Raw genomic sequence first — 20,181 nt, forward strand, 5'->3', positions numbered from 1 at the left:
GAGTTTCTTATACCGCTCATGTAGAAGTGGCCTTAACAGTTTTGACCAACAAAGCTGGGGAGGCAGTATAAATCAGACCTAAGCCTATCACAAGTAAACACTTGGTGTGGTCAGTGATTCTCTTCATATCTCAACTCGAATGTGCTCAGCCATAAGAAATGGTAAATGAATTCATCAGGATGGCTGTGGCCAGTTCCAATGGAGGTCTGGGAATATGGAGCCTGTATTCAGTGGGGACCCAGTGCAGAGAATTGAGCACTGAGGTGATATGTTTATGGCAACTTATGCGGCTCAGCAGACAAACTGCTGTATTTTGGCCCCGTTCACAATGTATCTACAAGGTCATGGTTTGTTCGACCTTATTATTCATATTTACCCCCCTTTTGTCTAAATGGGCCATTAAGGAATATTCTAAATTCAGACTGGGTTGCTTAGTGTCTTTCACCAGATAAGTCACATTCTGTTCCAGCATGAATACTGACAGTCACATGCCTACCATTAAACCTGGCCTCTGAAAAGCTCAGGAAAAGCACACCTGGAGGGGCCTTATAATGTAGGGCGCTTTGAGAACTGGGTGAAGTCACACCACTTCAGAACATTCTGAATGCAGAGCTCACAAGACTTGTCTGCTGGAAGTAGCTGCAACTAAGGGTTTCAGAGACTGAACCTAAGAATACTAAAGCATCCCTTATAATCCAAGGAACTCACTGGTTCCTACCATAATTATTTTGTTGTTCCTTTAGTTTTCTTGCTGTTGTTATTCTGAGTCCATTAAATCCATTGTACTTAAATTTAAAGACTTTATTGCCTGATTGGGCATTGAAAGAGATAAGATACAGGAATGAAATGGCCAAAGTGAATTCCTTTAAAAATGCCACTAAGGGTCTATCTTCACTGCAGAGTCCCCTTGTGTTATCTACACTCCTGTCCCAAGTGGCCACGCTGCAAAATACTGTGTCCATACTGGCGCTACACTCACTTATGGGTGGCAGTTATACTTCTGGGGGCATATCCAATTATTCTTTTGTGCGGCAGTAAGCTGAGCTGTTCTGGGAATCCTTTCCCAGTGAATTGTGGGAGAACATATCTGTCCTTTCTGGGTGCACAGAGCATGATGGGAAGCCATTGGAGGATAGGGGGACTCAAGTGGAGCTAGCCTTTGTCCACATTTCAGAGTCATGTTAGTAGCTGAAGAACTGTGCTAAATCAAGCTTTAGCCTATACCCTCTGACAGACCAGCCAACTCGAGTTAAAAGCACCGCCACACTTGAGTAAAGGGGTTGTGTGTTGCATACAGGATTCAAGTTAGGGGTAACACTTGAGCTATAACTCGAGTTAACTCTGCAATGAAAACAAGCCCAAAGATGCACGAAAAAAATAGTTTGCATCATTCTCTCAGCTCCAATTTCCATGTCCAAACCCTGACCTAGACAGACATCATAGGGGTTCAGATTCTGTTACAGCTTTCAGGTTCTGGGGCACCCGGTATGGGCCACTGTTGGAAGACAGGATACTGGGCTAGATGGACTTTTGGTCTGACCCAGCATGGCTGTTCTTATGTTCTTTTTAGAAGACATGTTTGCACACTAAATGCAGATCTGTTTGTATTCCATGTGGAACAGAGGGGAAGAGTGTTTGCAGTTCAGACAACAATGCTTGGCAAAATCCGTCTCTCATTTCTAGAGAAGATGAGGAAGAGAGTACCAAAGATGTATAAACCTTTTATCCATGTTCAGGGTAAATCAGATGGATCAGCACTGACCTTGCTTGATATAGTAGCAAATGTGATAATGATATTAGTCTTTTCTTAATTAAAACACTTAAGAATTCTCTAGCATTTTCCATCTTTATGACACTTTCCAGCCATTAACTAATTGATCCTTACAACACCTCTGAGAGGCAGATATCCTCCATTCAACAGAGGGGGGAAACTGAGACCCAGCAATATGTAAAGTGACTTATTCAAGGCCACAGTGGGGATCATCTTCAGAGCTGGTATTAGAATTTAGAGGCTCCTGGCTCCCAGGCCTGTACTCAGCTTCTACAATTCACCTCCTCTCTCTTTTTAAATGGTTCTTACTCTTTTTGAAAATGTAACTTTGCTTCTGTGAGCAGCAAACTACAGCCAAGTCTAGACTCACACCCTTCTAGGTGCTGCTATTTAATATTTAATAGCAGCAGCAACTAACTTTTTTAAAATAGTTAAAACAGCAAATCTGTCTTGTGGGCTAATGGAATAAACAGGTGATCAGAGTCTATTTGGGTAAGAATAATGGAGCTTTGAAATTAAATCCATGACACTAAGTTGTTATAACTTCTCTAGACACTATTATTTCTAAGAAGAGCACCTCAATTTGGATGGGTGGATAGCAGCAGCTGCTTTAGGAACTAAATGCCCCCGTGGCCTGAATTTATAGGCTGGGGGGCGGGCATAACTAGCAACTGCACTCTGCATTGGTCAGCCCATGTATCAATCTCTCCTGTTCCATGCACCATAGAGTTGAGCAAGGTAGTTATAGAGGATTGCTGGAGGACTGGGAATTCTCCACTTTCAGTAAGGACAGGGGTGGGAATCCATTCTGAGTTTTTCCAATTGTGCATGTTTATATAATGTTTCTAGCAGCCCTTGGCATTCCTGTAAGTATTGTTGGTTCTTATATGAGGAATCTTTGTCAGATAAAAACAATTCTGTGTGACTGGGTTGTAATTAAAATATAAACCATTACATGGTAAAAATAGTTCCTTCCTTGAGCATGGCTATAAAGCCCCAAACCCAGGCTGACCCCACTCATCTGCTTTTAGGAGTGTCGTGTCGTGTCTTGTCTTTGTTAGATGTAAATTAGAGGTGGCTAAAGAATATTCTGCAGCACAATTGCTGCTGCTCTGTGGAGAGCTGGCTGGTTGCATGGCTCCTAAAGTTTACAGGTGCTGAGTTTCAGGTAGGGGTGTGCATTCTCAGCACATCTGAAAATCAGGCTCCTGGGGCTATCTATTCTCCATGTTTGTAGCTGAAAACCTGCATTAAAAAACTCTGATGTATCTTAAAACTTTCCTGGTGCTTTTTATCTGTGTAGGCAGTCACTGTAGTCAAGGATGATATGTAATTATAACTGGGAAAGGAGATAGTCCAAGTGACTATGAGCGGGCAGGGAAATAGCAATAGGACAATCTTGCTATGAAGATGTGCACAAAATCTGAGAGCCCTGGCTCTCCTGCTTTTTGCCTAATTGATATGATTTGGTGTTTGCTGTCACTTTGTCCATGAGGGCCTCATTTTTCATTTAAAACTTTTTTTTTTACTAAAGCCTTTAAATTTCATTAGTTTGCACTTTTTAAAAAATGGCATAATTAGGGAGCTTTTATAGCGTGGCTGCAATAGCATGACCTGACTGGCAGCAAATCAGCACTTTCATATACTTTGATTAGGATCTTGGGTTTCAAGGTTTAAAAAAAAAATACATGATTTGACTGTAAATGTAATTCCTGCTTCCTATTCATTTCTGAATCATGGGTCATTGACCATGTATTTCTACTCGTGACAATTTTTCATCGGGCCCACCCTACTGATGCAACCCTGTATTGTCATATTCCTGGAAGAGTCTGCCTTTGTTGACCTACACACACTTCTCTCTGGTGTGGGATATCTGTATAGCATGGGTTTGGGATTCTATAATTAGGCACATCCAAGTTCTTCACACAGAAAGGTCACAGTCTTGAGAAAGTGTGACTAATGGCATATAAATGTCTCGTGAATGGTGACTTATGTCATCTTTTTATGTTAAAGCGTCTCCTTGTCTTATATAATATTCCAGTTTGGTTTTTCCTCCACTCTTTTTACCATTGCAGACAGCCAAAGGTTAAAGTATTGCAGGATATAACCATTTGTTCAAGTACTAGTAGGGACTTAAATAAATGCCATTTATTTCCAATTTAAGGTGAGCTTTCAGTCAATGTGAAAATACTTGCAGTTTCAATAATAAATCTATGACCAAGTAAAAGAAACTGGAGTCAATTCTGTTCTTTGTGTAAATCTGGAGGGACTCTGTGCCCTATTCTGGGAGGTGCTGAGTTCCTTGTGCTCAGCACTAATTGGGAAATATGGGAAAGTTCTCAACAACCACTCACGATGGCTGTCAGTCCACTATCTTAAAAACAGCCCAAGCACAGGGGTTCCTTTAATATGCTTCAGAGTTTTATTTATATTCCCTTTTGAATAAATGCAGCTGATACCTAAAATCGACAGATTTAATGACAGCAGGCTGGCAAAAGGCCAGAACTGCAAATAGTGCCACTAAAAGTCTTCACTACTATAACATTTGTTTAATGTAAGAAATCATATTGGGCCAGTTTTTGCCTGGCATTTTTATAATTAGATGGAGAAATCTTCATTTCATCCCTCAAGAACAGTCAATGTTTTATGGGACGCTGCTGTCTTTCAATGAGAAATGGAGGAACAGATTTATTTATTTTTTTAAGGGGAAGAGGGAACGTTAAGAGCAGCAACTTTGGAAGAGCTTTAAACCACATGTCTTTGCCCAATCCCCATGCTTTTCGGGGGAGACTACGGGAAATATGCTGTTACCTTACATCCCTATGTGATTCCATGTGAATAGCTGAAAATACCTGCAGGAAGATCTGGAGCTTCTTGCCCAGTAAAGGATGCACACGCACATGTGTGTGTGCTTCTCAGAAACGTCTCGCATTTACATTGGAGTAATGTCACTGGAGTAATTCCATTTACACTAGTGTAAATTAGCAGGGTCTGCACCACAGACACTGCACCACATGTTACGCTAATCTTTCATTTTCAGGGTTTTTCCTTTTCTCTTACTTGTCATGTGTAAAAGGGCTTAGTTTGCAATCCTTTGTGAGATTTCCTCCCTTCTTCTTCTTAGAGTATGCGCAACGTGCCTTAGGGGCACGTGACCAGGATTCATCACCAAATGTGGTCCGCTGGTTGGCTCATTCGTCTCCCCTGGCTTGGGCCAGGTACTGATGGGGAGCGCAACGTGAATGCTGATCCATGCACCCCATATTTCCTTCCATTGCAGCATTATATGTGGCAGCAATGCATCATGCTGCTACTGACAGTGCTTCCCATGAGCAGGTGTATATGTTGTGGTTTCATAAACTGAGTCAATTGCACCCTCCTTTGGGTTCCTTTTCCAGTGCCCCACCCACCATCTCCTGGGATTTACTCCTGCATCACTGACATCAATGGGAGCTTGGCCATTGATTTCAGTGGGGGCAGGATCAAGCCCCTTGATACGTCAGTTACATTCCTTTTGCCCACCCACTGAATGCCAAAGCCATGCCTGTAACCAGCAGCCCCCATCTATAGTATGTCCATCATGGGTCTGCTCCATTGGAGTAAACAGAAAGAGTTCTATTGACTTCAATCGGCTTTGGATCAGGCCATTCAAGACCAATTTACATTCAAGCTGCATTTAACCACCTTAAAATTTGGCCCATTGCATGGGTGATATAACACCTAGTTCATTAAAGGGACCAGATCAAATTTTTATATCTATTCCTTTTTTTAAAAAAAAATCTCCACTCTATGTGATGTCATCTGAAAACTACCTATAACAGGTACCTAAATTACCTATTTTATGCTTTTTCAGATTTTTTTTTCTCCTGAAATGAGCCTGGCTGTTTTGTTTTTTTTCTAAATAACAATAATAAGTTCCTTTGACAGTATATAAGGCAGCCTATTGCACCTTGTGGCTCAGAATCATCTGATAGCATCTGATAGTTCCTATGCCACATTCCACTGGACACCCATCTTCCTCTGCACTATGAAACTGGTCCTAGCAATACTCTTCACTGTTTTTTTAATAAGAACTAGTTCATCCATCCGTAATGTCAGTTACACAGAACCTGGTCTTTCCCTGGCTCATTTTATCAAGAGCCTGAACTACTTGAGTCCTCCATTAAACTGAGCTGATTGTTGTTAGCTCTACTGTGCTTACCCCTCTCAGGAGTGGAAGTCACAGCTTTGCAACCATGGAGAGGCTGATGGGTCCAGAGTTTCTTTATATATGGTGATGCGCAGGCTCTCCTCATGGTCCTCTTGTTGAAACAGTTTTGTCGGCTGGGTGCCACAGTTTAGGAAAGATGTGGACAAATAGAAGAGTGTTGAGAGGAGAGCAACAAAAATGATAGGTCCGGTTTTCTGAACCCTTTATGAAGAAAGATTTTTTTAAAAAAAACAGGGCATGTTTAGACTTGAGACGATTGAGGGGGGACCTGATCAGTCTTCATCTATGTTAAGGGCTGTTTTAAAGACAATGGTGATTAATTGTTCTCAATGTCCAGTGAAGGTAGGACAAGAAGCAATGGGCTTAACCTGCAGCAAGGGAGATTTAGGTTAGATATTAGGAAAATCTTTCTAATTATAAAGGTAGTTAAGCTCTGGAACAGGCTTCCAAGGGAGGTTGTGGAATCCCCATCACTGGAGATTTTTAAGAACAAGTCACACAAATACCTGTCAGGGTAATTTACTTGCCCGTGCTCTTTCAAGACATTGCTATTTCTGCATACAAGGGTGCCAGAGTACACTGTATGCTTTTTACGAAAGATATGCCAGTTGACTTAGGGCAGACTGCTGACACCACTCCTCAGAATGTTGGCCTGTGCAAGGAGATACATGCTGTACAGTGGGTTGGCCGGACCCAGTCCTTTAGTAAATGTTGTTTACATTCTACGAAATGTGTTCCGAGTGCCAAGTGAAGATGTGCTGCTTGATGTATCTTCTGCAGAGGAGCATGGGTGATCATTCCAGCAGTGATGCGACAAGCAGTCCTGGGTGTGGCTCACAAAGGACATTTGGAAGTTACGAAGATGAAGGAATTTCTGCGTAGTTTGCTTGGTGGCCAGGGCTGCACTAAGACATCGAACATCATGTGACGTCATGCTCAACCTGCACAATGCATAGAACTACTGTTCCTCTGGCCCTTTTGAAACTGGTAGTTATAGAGAGTCCATAGCCGAGAATTGCAGTTGGGTTCTACTGGCACCTTGATTGTTGACTGTTACCCCTTTGCACTCATGATTTCACAAGGCAGCTCCGAGGAGCTCATTTCTTGCCTAATTGCTTTATTTTCTATGTTTAGACTACCAGAGAGCCTTGTTTCAGATAATGGGACACCTTTTGTATCAGGAGAGTTTGAAGGTTTTCTGACAAGTATCGATACTGTACGTTACAAATCTGCTGTGTCCGTCCCTAAGGAAATGGGATAGTGCATGGGACTCCGAAGAAGCATGTTGGTTGCATACTGGAGGAACATCGAGATACACCCCTCCCTGTTGCATGAAGTTATGCTTTGTATGATATTCAAGCTATACCTCATGAAAGTACTGGAGAAACCCCATGCTATCCGTTCCTCAGCTGACCTGTGAGGACCAAGTTGTCTATGTTGCTGGAAAAGGTTCATCGCACCCCTTTGTCATCCTTGAAGCCAAATGACGTAACTAGAAAATATGTGAGTTTCAACAAGCATATGGAAGACTCCAGGCATTCTATCATGTACAAGCAGGGAATGTTGGGTGAGGGTCTGGAAGCATTTTTGATACTTGTGGCACAATCTTGTGGGCTGCAGGGCAAGGCATGTGGGGACAACAGCAAGACATACTGCCTACTGAAAGAAGAACAGGGAGCAGGAAGATGACACACACACACCAGTCTTCACAGTTGCCCAACTGCTTTGTTCAATCAGTCTCTAAATTCACACCATTTATTTTTTTTTAAAGGAGAAGAAAAATGTAGTAAGAGAAATAAAAATATTTAACTGGATTATGATAAAAGCAAAAAAAACCTGCAGGCAGAAGTTTTTCTCTCAGTCTTTTGTTCTTTTAACTCTTAGTCTTTCCCTTTTTCTGATACATTTTCTCCCCAAAGGAGCATGAAAAATTGAAAGCCTGGGGAATACAATATCTCCTCTCAGATGGAAGTGAAAAGTGAGTGTGTCTTGTTCAATTGCCTCTATGCACCCTGGGACCTGGAAAGGCACAGGAAAGCCAATCCTTTGATATAATTTTGAAATCATATCTGATGCACATGATGTATGAAGCTGCACAAAGAATCTATTCCAGTGGACACTGGCTGCTCTGGCAGCTCAGCTGTGCCATTTCACTGTGGAAGCATGTCACTGGCATGCAGAAATTGCCTGGGCTGTGCTTTCCCAGGGCCAGGAGAAAATGAAGCCCATAAAGACAGTAGTTGCAATTTGTCCTCTTTCAGGGTTATAACCAAGTCTTGTGTAAAAGAGGCACCTTGTTTGCAGTATGTGTGTTTAGACTTGAATTTCACACTTCCTTCGTTTTAGGGTTCCCTGAAGGCTCCTTTGTGCTGCTCTGGGGTTTGACCTTGCAAATCGTTTGTGGATGTTTGTAGAGGAGTGAATCTGAATGTTAAGTATCTGGCTACAGAGGTTGTGTGCAGCTGCACTGGGCCCATTGGGACAACCTGACACAGTGCACATGGAAACAGCAAAGGCCAAGGTCAGGTTTAAACAGATTTGGGAGAAAGGTTAGCATTGCTTAGATGCAGACTTTTTTTGGTGGCATCTAGGAATAGTGTCCCTGAACATCTGAATTAAATTAACTCTGTGAACACACACACACTGCACTATAACAGAGTTGTATGGCTTCTCTTTTTACCATCCATCCCTCTTCAAAACAGGGCTTTTTCACTCTACAATTGTAGTCTATGCATGTACTTCTGACAGTAATAGTATATACTTATTGCTGCATTCCAACCCTGGAAAGGACCTTGAGATCCTCTGGCTAACCTCTTTAATAAAACAAACAAAAAACCCAGGGCCAAATTCAGGACTGCAGATAAGCAGGTACAACCCTGTGCACTGCAGTACATGGAATTGCATCCACCAGTTGTCTCCCAGCTACTGTCGCCAATGCAGAAGTTTGGGTCCTTGGACTATATCTTTGTTTGGGATGGGGTAACAATGGTTTGACAATGATACTGTCTGAGATTGTTCATATCCAAATACATTCGATTCAGAGCAGTCAACATTTCCACTCATTTTATTCCTTAATGATAAAAAGCAACCTACCAGCATTTTGTCACCTTGAAAGGTAGCACAGGCAACATAAAAGGTGTTCAAGAGCTTACAGGAGCCATTTTTTGTGTGTGAAGGTGAGGGAGGAGACTGGCCAAGAATCATAGAAATTTGAGCTCTCCCCATCTTTTTCCAGGCAAGGCTACAAACCAAAGTCTAGGCCATGTGGGGACCTTATGTTTTCAATGTTCCCTTCATTCTAGTACCACCAACGTATGTTGGTATGTCCTGTAAATCTCTGATTAGCCAGGCTTGCAAAAATGGCTTCAAATGGCGAAGGCTAGCAAAAATGTTTCTCTGTGAACCAGCTGCCATAGGAGTGCTATTAGGAAAGATTGCCAGAAGCTCACAGATGTGGTTTTTCAAGAAATTTCAATGGGAACTAGGTGGCTAGCTCCCTTAGATTCCTTTGAAAATCCCAACTTACACTTCCCTACTTCTGGAGCCCCAGTATTTTCCTCCTCAATAGCCTTTTTGCAGCAGAAGGAATGTGGGATGTGGAGAGGTTGGGGGTCCCTTGAGAGAGGCAAGAAAACTGGATCAGACAAATAAGGCTTAAACAATAATATAAACCATATAAACAAGTCGCTTCGATATGGGAAAGTTTGGTTGATTTTAGTTCTGCTGCTGTCCAGAAACTGTGTGTCACTGGAGATGTCTTTACCAGTATTTTACAGCAAGAACACAAAACTGGCCTTTTTTTCCTTTTCCTTTTCCTTTTCCTTTCCAGTAACCTGCTCCTATGGACCAAGGAACACTATTGTGCTGTAATATAAAAAGTGAAGAATTGCTTATTGAATGCATACCTGGGTGCACAATGCAACACTCTCTACTAATGAATATTCAATCCAATTTTAATTGCAATCTGATTCTGTTGCAACCCTTTCCATGAACATTTGCGCATACAAGATTTATTACAATGAGAAGGTAAATATACATTCAAAAGGAAATTCTGAATTGCACAATTAACTGATAACAGTGAATTTTTGAATTGTGGATTTCAAAGTTTACACTTGAATAAGCAATTTGAAATTGAGATTAGTTACAAACAGCAAATTGTCCAGTCAGGGGAAAGAAGCCATATCATGTGAGTCATGGAAGCATTTGAAACAATGTGAATTTCTAATAATGACTATTCAAAATGCACAAACAATCTGCAGACTAAGAATTATTTGCTAAAGTAGTGAGCAAACAATTTAGAACAATGAATACGTTAGAGGATTTCGCACTGTGCTTGCAGAGAATTCACAAACAGAAAAAGAGGAGAAACTCATTAAATAAGGCTGAAACTTTTAAAGAGGCCCAACTCTAATTGGCCTAAATTATTAATTACAAATGATTCATCCAGCTCTAATTGAGTGTCCTGTTTTGTTGAACTAAAACCAACTCTATAATGTCCTGTTAACCTACTGGGCTCATCTCCAGAGCTAGTTGTACTGTGCTTTCTTCTCTCATTTCTCCACTTCTCTTTGAGTCTGTCTTCCCTCATTCTTTCTTTTACAGAGAGAGAAAAAGGAGGGGATTTTTAAACCAGAACAAGCTTGAGTATTTCTTTTTTTCATGACATATTTGATGTGAGAAAACTAAAGAATCTGAGCTGCAACTGAGAACACTGCTCAAATTGTCTCATAATTGCTTGAAAAAAGATTTGACAGATAATTCTGATTGCAATGCATATCTGTAGCTGTGACAAATGATTTCTGAAGTTAGATTCAAGGAACATCAAGCTTTCAAAAAAAGTTCATTTAGGGCACAATATTTGAGAGAACTGGAAAAGATTGGAGTGTTTTGTTTTAAAAGGACTGATTCTTGAAGCCATCCGATGAAGTGAGCTGTAGCTCACGAAAGCTTATGCTCTAATAAATTTGTTAGTCTCTAAGGTGCCACAAGTACTCCTTTTCTTTTTGAAGCCATAAAGTATGAAAGAGAGGAGGGAAAACACTTCGGGGGAAGACCTACAATATCATCTTACAGGTTTCAGAGTAGCAGCCGTGTTAGTCTATATTCGCAAAAAGAAAAGGAGTACTTGTGGCACCTTAGAGACTAACAAATTTATTAGAGCATAAGCTTTCGTGAGCTACAGCTCACTTCATCGGATGCATTTGGTGGAAAAAACAGAGGAGAGATTTATATACACACACACAGAGAACATGAAACAATGGGTTTATCATACACACTGTAAGGAGAGTGATCACTTAAGATAAGCCATCACCAGCAGCAGGGGGGGGAAAGGAGGAAAACCTTTCATGGTGACAAGCAAGGTAGGCTAATTCCAGCAGTTAACAAGAATATCAGAGGAACAGTGGGGGGTGGGGTGGGAGGGAGAAATACCATGGGGAAATAGTTTTACTTTGTGTAATGACTCATCCATTCCCAGTCTCTATTCAAGCCTAAGTTAATTGTATCCAGTTTGCAAATTAATTCCAATTCAGCAGTCTCTCGTTGGAGTCTGTTTTTGAAGCTTTTTTGTTGAAGTATAGCCACTCTTAGGTCTGTGATCGAGTGACCAGAGAGATTGAAGTGTTCTCCAACTGGTTTTTGAATGTTATAATTCTTGACGTCTGATTTGTGTCCATTCATTCTTTTGCGTAGAGACTGTCCAGTTTGGCCAATGTACATGGCAGAGGGGCATTGCTGGCACATGATGGCATATATCACATTGGTAGATGCGCAGGTGAACGAGCCTCTGATTGTGTGGCTGATGTGATTAGGCCCTATGATGGTATCCCCTGAATAGATATGTGGACAGAGTTCCTCAGCTCTCGTCCCCTAATGCCCCTACTCTACTTGCGCTACATTGATGACATCTTCATCATCTGGACCCATGGAAAAGAAGCTCTTGAGGAATTCCACCATGATTTCAACAATTTCCATCCCACCATCAACCTCAGCCTGGACCAGTCCACTCAAGAGATCCACTTCCTGGACACTACGGTGCTAATAAGCGATGGTCACATAAACACCACCCTATATCGGAAACCTACTGACCGCTATTCCTACCTACATGCCTCTAGCTTTCATCCAGATCATACCACTCGATCCATTGTCTACAGCCAAGCGCTACGATATAACCGCATTTACTCCAACCCCTCAGACAGAGACAAACACCTACAAGATCTCTATCATGCATTCCTACAACTACAATACCCACCTGCTGAAGTGAAGAAACAGATTGACAGAGCCAGAAGAGTACCCAGAAGTCACCTACTACAGGACAGGCCCAACAAAGAAAACAACAGAACGCCACTAGCCATCACCTTCAGCCCCCAACTAAAACCTCTCCAACGCATCATCAAGGATCTACAACCTATCCTGAAGGACGACCCATCACTCTCACAGATCTTGGGAGACAGACCAGTCCTTGCTTACAGACAGCCCCCCAATCTGAAGCAAATACTCACCAGCAACCACACACCACACAACAGAACCACTAACCCAGGAACCTATCCTTGCAACAAAGCCCGTTGCCAACTCTGTCCACATATCTATTCAGGGGATACCATCATAGGGCCTAATCACATCAGCCACACAATCAGAGGCTCATTCACCTGCGCATCTACCAATGTGATATATGCCATCATGTGCCAGCAATGCCCCTCTGCCATGTACATTGGCCAAACTGGACAGTCTCTACGCAAAAGAATGAATGGACACAAATCAGACGTCAAGAATTATAACATTCAAAAACCAGTTGGAGAACACTTCAATCTCTCTGGTCACTCGATCACAGACCTAAGAGTGGCTATACTTCAACAAAAAAGCTTCAAAAACAGACTCCAACGAGAGACTGCTGAATTGGAATTAATTTGCAAACTGGATACAATTAACTTAGGCTTGAATAGAGACTGGGAATGGATGAGTCATTACACAAAGTAAAACTATTTCCCCATGGTATTTCTCCCTCCCACCCCACCCCCCACTGTTCCTCTGATATTCTTGTTAACTGCTGGAATTAGCCTACCTTGCTTGTCACCATGAAAGGTTTTCCTCCTTTCCCCCCCTGCTGCTGGTGATGGCTTATCTTAAGTGATCACTCTCCTTACAGTTTTCAGAGTAGCAGCCGTGTTAGTCTGTATTCTCAAAAAGAAAAGGAGTACTTGTAGCACCTTAGAGACTAACAAATTTATTAGAGCATAAGCTTTCGTGAGCTACAGCTCACTTCTAGCTTATGCTCTAATAAATTTGTTAGTCTCTAAGGTGCCACAAGTACTCCTTTTCTCCTTACAGTGTGTATGATAAACCCATTGTTTCATGTTCTCTGTGAGTGTGTATATAAATCTCTCCTCTGTTTTTTCCACCAAATGCATCCGATGAAGTGAGCTGTAGCTCACGAAAGCTTATGCTCTAATAAATTTGTTAGTCTCTAAGGTGCCACAAGTACTCCTTTTCTTTTTGCGAATATCATCTTAGACTTTAAAGCTGTTCCAACAGGCTAAGCATTCGAGAAAAAAATAGTAGAGCACAAAGCTGTTTGTGATAAGTTGCACCTCTTATCGGCAAACTGTCATCTGTCTGGAGTGAGAACATTTTGTCCATCCTACGAAAACAAGTCAGAAAAATGGGATAAAAGTAAAAGTATAAATCAGAATGGAAGCTGGACACAGAACTTAAATGATGGCAATTGCCTGGCAAGGATCACTGGACAGCTCAATGTCAGATGTGACAGAATTATATTTGCTATTTTAGGTTAGGAATCATGCGTGAGCATATGTGGGACATAAGGACAGGCACCCAGACGCATTTCCACACTTGCTGCTCAGTCAGCTAGAGCTTGGGGCCTAGGCACCCAGCATACTTGGCATCTGTAGAACCACAGAATTGTACCATGTTATGGAGTGGAGGAAGGTGTTCCTGGATATTTCAGTTGGAATGTGCCTTTCAGCATTGCAGATTGTTTTATGCCACTGGCCCACAGAACGTTGTGTTCCTTTGCAGACTGCAAAGTTGTACAAACGTCAACAGTTCTGACTCGAACTGCATCCTGACCCAGCCCAACGCTGCAGCCTCTGCATTGCATAAATCTCCCCTTGATTTCAGCAGGAGCTGCCTGGGTGCCATCACTGCCAACTCAGGCCCTTTATGTCTACAGAAATAAATAAATAAAATTTCTGAGAGATTCTTTAGTGTGATTTCTGAGGAGGGAGTGAGTTGACCTAACTGCTACAGTAGCCCTCTTGGTTGCTGTGTCTCCCTACATATGCCCTTCCATTAGACAAATGGTTTCCCAGTGGATATGCACAGCCATGGATCCATTATCCAGCCCATCTCACCCTGCTTCCAAAACCACCATTTGCACTTGGGTGTACAGAGCCCTCCTGGAGCTGTGGGCACTGAAATGTAGGAAATACAGGTCCCTGGAGCAGGATCTTCATTCCCCACCATGTATGTGTGCAAGCACGCACACAGCAGACTATTGCACCGATCCCATGCCTTCTGTGTCTTCTATGAGAAGAAACCTTCTGGGGCTTGTGGGAAGAAAACAAAGCACGATTTATACCCATGGTTTATTGTCCTCCTCCATCCATCCTCCAGGAATTCTAATCCTTAAAGGGACCAGTCGTTGGATGACCCTGGTCAATAGCATTGTGTGTCATGTAGAAGATCATGGGGACCAGGCTACGTGGAGACCACAGTTATATTTGTGCTTCCGATACATGGAAAAACACCTCTATTCATAGACATGATATTGTGGTAGCCTCTTGGTATTTCAGCTGCAGTGCAAAGCAGTCGCTCTGAAATATCACTAGGGATCAGCAGTATTAATGCTCCCCCCAAACAGAACCCATGATCTCAGCAATACAAAACCACTTATAACCGGAGGCATGCACCACATTTAGAACTTTGGAGCAGTGGATTGCTCAAGCACCTTTGTTGAGATCTAGGAAGGATGAAAGAGACAAGAAAGTACAGAAAATACTGGCATAGTTTGAGAGGCTATTAGCCAGATTGCAACTGCTGTTCTTAATGCTATTCTTCCTCACTTCAACAAATTTAACACTGGGTTCCAGTCAGTCAGCCAAGTACACATTGCCATAAGCAAGACCTGGATCACTTCTGAAAAATTAGCTATTCAAATTCATCAAGCTCATTGTGCTTTTATCAGCAGTTAAGCCACTTAAACACCTAACTACATGTTTGTAGACACAAGAACAACGAGGGTAGATTTTTATGGTGTCCTCATAGCGGGGAGATCCTTTTTAAAAGGCACTTAGGGAACAAAAAAAATTATACTAGAGAAGAATGAGGAGTCTAATCCATAATGTCTCTTTTGAAGATCTCGTAGACATCAGTGATGCTGAAAAACTCTGCAGTCTGATGCTAGAAACTTTAAATCTATACATATGTTCCAGGATGGAAACCTAAAGTTTCACTTGTGAGTTCCCCCAAGTGAATGAGGGTTTGAATAACTGGAAGAGGAAAATATTGAAAAATACCAGGGAACTGTTAATTATAAAAACAAAACAGCATCTACCAGTAGACTGGCAGATCTTCAACGTCATTGTTCAGAGATGTTCTGCAGTCCAGCGCAGGGGCAAAGTGCCATGGTGTTTAGTTAGGGGGACTCGTTTCAAGGCAAACTCAGAAGCAAAAGTCAGCAGTCACTTGCCTATTTTTTAACCCCAATGGTAACATGTTGAAAGCCAAGACAGTCTTTGAAGATCTCAAGCAATTCACTCCCTATAACCCCCCGTGGTCAAAAACAGCCTCAATCTGATGACATTCAGGTCAAACTGCACAGCCATCTTCTTCCCCAGGCATTTGAAACAGGAAGGAACGATAAGAGTGAGGAACCATTGGAGGAAGGGGATTTGAGATTTTGAGTTGGTTGGTTTGCTGCTGCTGGATGATAATATTTGTTTGGATATTCATTTTGGGGCAGTTTTAGGTTATGGCTGGGGCATCTAGAATACAGAGAAAGATACTCTTTTTTGAGTGTGTGTGTGTGTTTGTGTGTGTAAATCTAAATGAATAAATAATATCTAAGCCTTCACTGTATCTCCTCAAAGGGTAAAATCAAAAACACAGGGCCCTGAAGTTGAATTGCCTGGATTAGATACGATGCCATTATAAATATTTAGCCGAACCTCAGCACTTGTAATAATAAGCAATAAGTTCTGCTTTCAGAAAGACTAACCTGTTGTCAGCAGCAACAGTGAAGGGCTGGGATAAGTGACAGGAATTTACTTTCTCGTAGTCGGCTTCTGTTGGTGGGGCCCTGGCTGGAACCCAAAGCTGCCCATTTCAGGCAGAAGCCAGGAAGAGGACGGTGGCAAATTCCCTTCTTGTCAAAGTGTCATTCATTGCATGTCCTCTTGACAGCAGGAGTTAATCAAGTCTACAGTGTGTATAATGTGTATCTAGCATCTATGCAGCAGTGTGTATAGACATACAGTGTGTGCTGGGAGAGTGGGAAGGATACCTCTCGAGGCTATCGTCTCTCAACATTATGTGGAGTGGGGTGCCACACAAATTCAATTAATTACTTCTCTGGAAATCTTGGCAAGCCCCGGGGAGTCGGCAGTTAATCAGCTCTGTGTTACTGCACACCACCGCAAGTAATGGAACCTTACTGCAGAGTTTCAGGGAGACATGTAGCAGCGTCAGATCACAAAGAAATGCGTTATCCTATGCGTGTATGCACTTCGTCTAGTTTGTAGAATGCTAATCTTCTCTCTTAGATCTCATTTGCATATTTAGCCCTTTCTGTATAAGAGATTCCTGGGCTCACTAATTAGACTGTTTGTTTATTTCAATACCAATTAAAAGCCCTTTATTGGCCTTTTGTGTTCTAATTTAGCTTTGTGCACTAATCTAGCATTTTTTACTGAATAGTTTGAAAATCAAATTAAGGTCATGGTCATCCTGTCTCCTGTCTTTCTCAGCCTTCAGAGACACTGGGGAGTTGAACTTATGTTTTTGTCATTGATTGGTTTGGGTTTTTTTTTTTAATAAACATTATCATATTCTGTGCCTGTGCTACACCACTGACAATAAATGCAAAGGAACCAGGTCTGGCATTTTTAAAGAGGTTTACCCAAGGGAATGTCAATTACCTCTCCCTTCCAACACTGCAGACATTCCCTAGCACTTACAAATTCCATTTTTGTTTTGAGACATGTAACCGCTTGGCTACAGTTATTCATCTTGCACTCTAAGGTGAGCAAAAAAGACTTTAATAAGTAACCCTTGAAAGACAGGGGATGGGAGTGTAGCTCCGTGGCCCCAGTAATGGAATAAAATTGTGGATTTCAAAAAGAAATTAGGAGTGTGTGATTTTGTGTGTGTGTGTACATGCGTGTGTGCTTTAAGACACAATGGGCCAAATCCTAAAGTCCTCACTTAGGTCAAACTCCCTTTGACTTCATCAGGAGTTTGGCCTCACTTAGGAGTTTAGGATTCAGGCCTGTGTTTGAGAAATTAGTTCCTCCTTCACATTTGGTGATTGCCAAGACCTGAGTCTACATTTCTGTGTCCCCTCTTCAAGAGCTGATTACATCACTGGCAAGCACTAGGAGCAGGACATTCTGCTACACTCCTTGTTCTGTAGGAGAGGCGTTAGTGGTGTCACTGGATTTGAAGGGGAAACACAAGGACCTTGAATTCAGGCAGGCGAAGAAGGAGCTAACTTTTTCTAGTATTACACCCAGTTTATCCCTGTAGCTGTACTGAATCCAGTGGCATTACCAATGGGATGAATTTGGCCTATGTTGCCTTAGAGTGAAATAACATTGTCTTGAAGCAGACGCTTTTATTCCTGATCAAGGCGCACCCGAGCACTTTGTCCTCTACTCTCCTCAGCCTCTTTTCATATAAAACATCTGTCTCCTTGTGCGTTTGATGGTCTTTCTTTTGCATTTAGTTCCACTGCCAATGTTACCCCACCCAATTGTCCGCATCACCCTAACCCAGCCCAGTTTTTAAATATGGACCTGTAACGAGGTATATTAGCCTTTAAAGAGTAGAGGGGACCAGAAGACCCAGTTCCAGGGAGCTGGAATGAACAAAGGCCCAGGAAATGGCCTGGTAATGGAAGAGAAGAAGCAGTCCCAGGGAATTAGGAGTTGGATGCAGGGAAACCCCAGGATACTGTTTCTTTAGGGGCCCAAGATTGGAAGCCCTGTGGTTTAGGGTGGGCCAGGGCTCCCCTCTATTCCAGCCAGCCTGGAAAGTGGCAATATGCAGACTGCCCTCACTCTCAAAACACAGGAGACACTGGCAAGAGAAGGAAGCTAGAGCCAGGAGGCTAAACTGCACGGAGAAACAGCTATGAAAGGTGACCCCTATGATGAGCAGGCTGTGGCAGGGGAAGAGCTCTCTGGGGATGGCAGAAGAGCCAGAGGTAAGTATGAGCCTTTGCATTGCAGTGATGGACTTTAATGGTGGGACTGTTTGGAACAGTGTGCGGGCATGAAGCCAGCCCCAAGTGGAGGCTGAAGGGATGTATAAGAGAGGCTCTGGGGAATCTGTAAGGGCCCTGAAGAGGAAGAATAGAGGGAGGTCGCTGCAAAGGGAACTCTGGCCATGAGGGACCGCTCTGGAAGAGACAGTGCTGTTGCAGGCAGCCTTACTGGGATGTGAAAATCCCAATGCTCAGACGGACACACAAATGCCCTTTTTAGGCACCCAAGTGCTGATGCGAGGATCCAAATGCAGAATTTGAACATCCTTTGAAAGTCCAACATCTAGAAATTGGCCTAGGGTGTCCTTTAAATCTCATTTAGCCACATTATTTCTCTTCAGTCCCTTCTGTTCCCTTTTTGTTTTCTTCCTTGAGGATTTTTCTGTTCCTCTAGGCAATAGAGAGCTCTGATTTCCTTCTCTCAGCCCTCTCTCTGGGACCCATCCCTTCTCCTTTGTCTCCAACTTTCCCGCTTTCTGGCTTGTCAGTTTCACACAAACTGCACTCTATTTCCAGTCAAAATACTCTGAAAGCAAAATCGAAGGAGACTCTTCGCTTTCCCCAGATTACAATCCAGACACAAATAAAAGCTCCAGTTGGAAGGAGGATGGAGTTAGTCAAACAGATTTGTCCACTGTTAAGAGAAACATCCTGGTATTCTATTCCTAGCGCAGAATTATACTGTCAAATGCACGCACGCAGCTGAACTTATCTATGTGAAGTGATTTAAGAGAGGTCTTTTGGCTGCTGAAATGCTTAACTGGTGCTCATGATATTCTTTCATCATATTCCCAAAAGATCTTAACTCTCGATCCCCAAGCCTGCTGCTTTTCAGAGAGTGGAGGGCCCCACAAGGGGACATGATACGGACAAAAAGAAGCGTTCAGTTCACAACACAACATGCCCATTTAATTTCTCCCATTAAATTTGTTGCAAAAACATGATTTTTTCTACACTTTAGATAGGAACAATTGGCATTCTGCAGACATCTTTATGTAGGCAGCTGGCCAGCAACACGTGTTTGTAAAAATAGATCTGCTAATGTTAAGTTCCCACTGAAAGCTTCTGCATTAGGGACTCTCCATGGATTTTGGACAATCCCTGCAAAATTCTTGTTCCTTATTTTTTTTTTTTTTTTTTAGAATCATAGAATATCAGGGTTGGAAGGGACCTCAGGAGATCATCTAGGCCAACCTTCTGCTCAAAAAGCAGAACCAACCCCTAATTTTTGCCCCAGATTCCTAAATGGCCCCCTCAAGGACTGAACTCACAACCCTGGGTTTAGGAGGCCAATGTTTAAACCACTGAGCTATCCCTCCCCCTGATTCTATGACATATAGTCCATCTTTTGTGTTTCTTAGTATTTGAAAGGAAAACATACCTGTTCAGCCTGTCTCAGTCTGAAATCTCAGAAGCTAGGTGCTACAACTCAGCATGAACAAACTTCTGTCTATCTATCAATCTAGCTTTCTATATGCATATAGGAAGAGTAAACTGATACTGTCTTTGGAAATGTCAGACTTCATTGGTGAGTAAAATATTTTGTTTTCTTCTGTTTATCAATATTATGTGAGAAGAGACTTGAAATTGCTTATAAACGGATAGTATCAAGTGATGTGCAATCCATTTGCTACCCGGGCATATGCCCGGCAGCACATGCATGCATGCACACACATACACACACGCAAACTCACACACCAG

Source organism: Dermochelys coriacea, chromosome 13 (assembly GCF_009764565.3).
Source record: "Dermochelys coriacea isolate rDerCor1 chromosome 13, rDerCor1.pri.v4, whole genome shotgun sequence".
Classification (NCBI taxonomy): Eukaryota; Metazoa; Chordata; order Testudines; family Dermochelyidae; genus Dermochelys; species Dermochelys coriacea.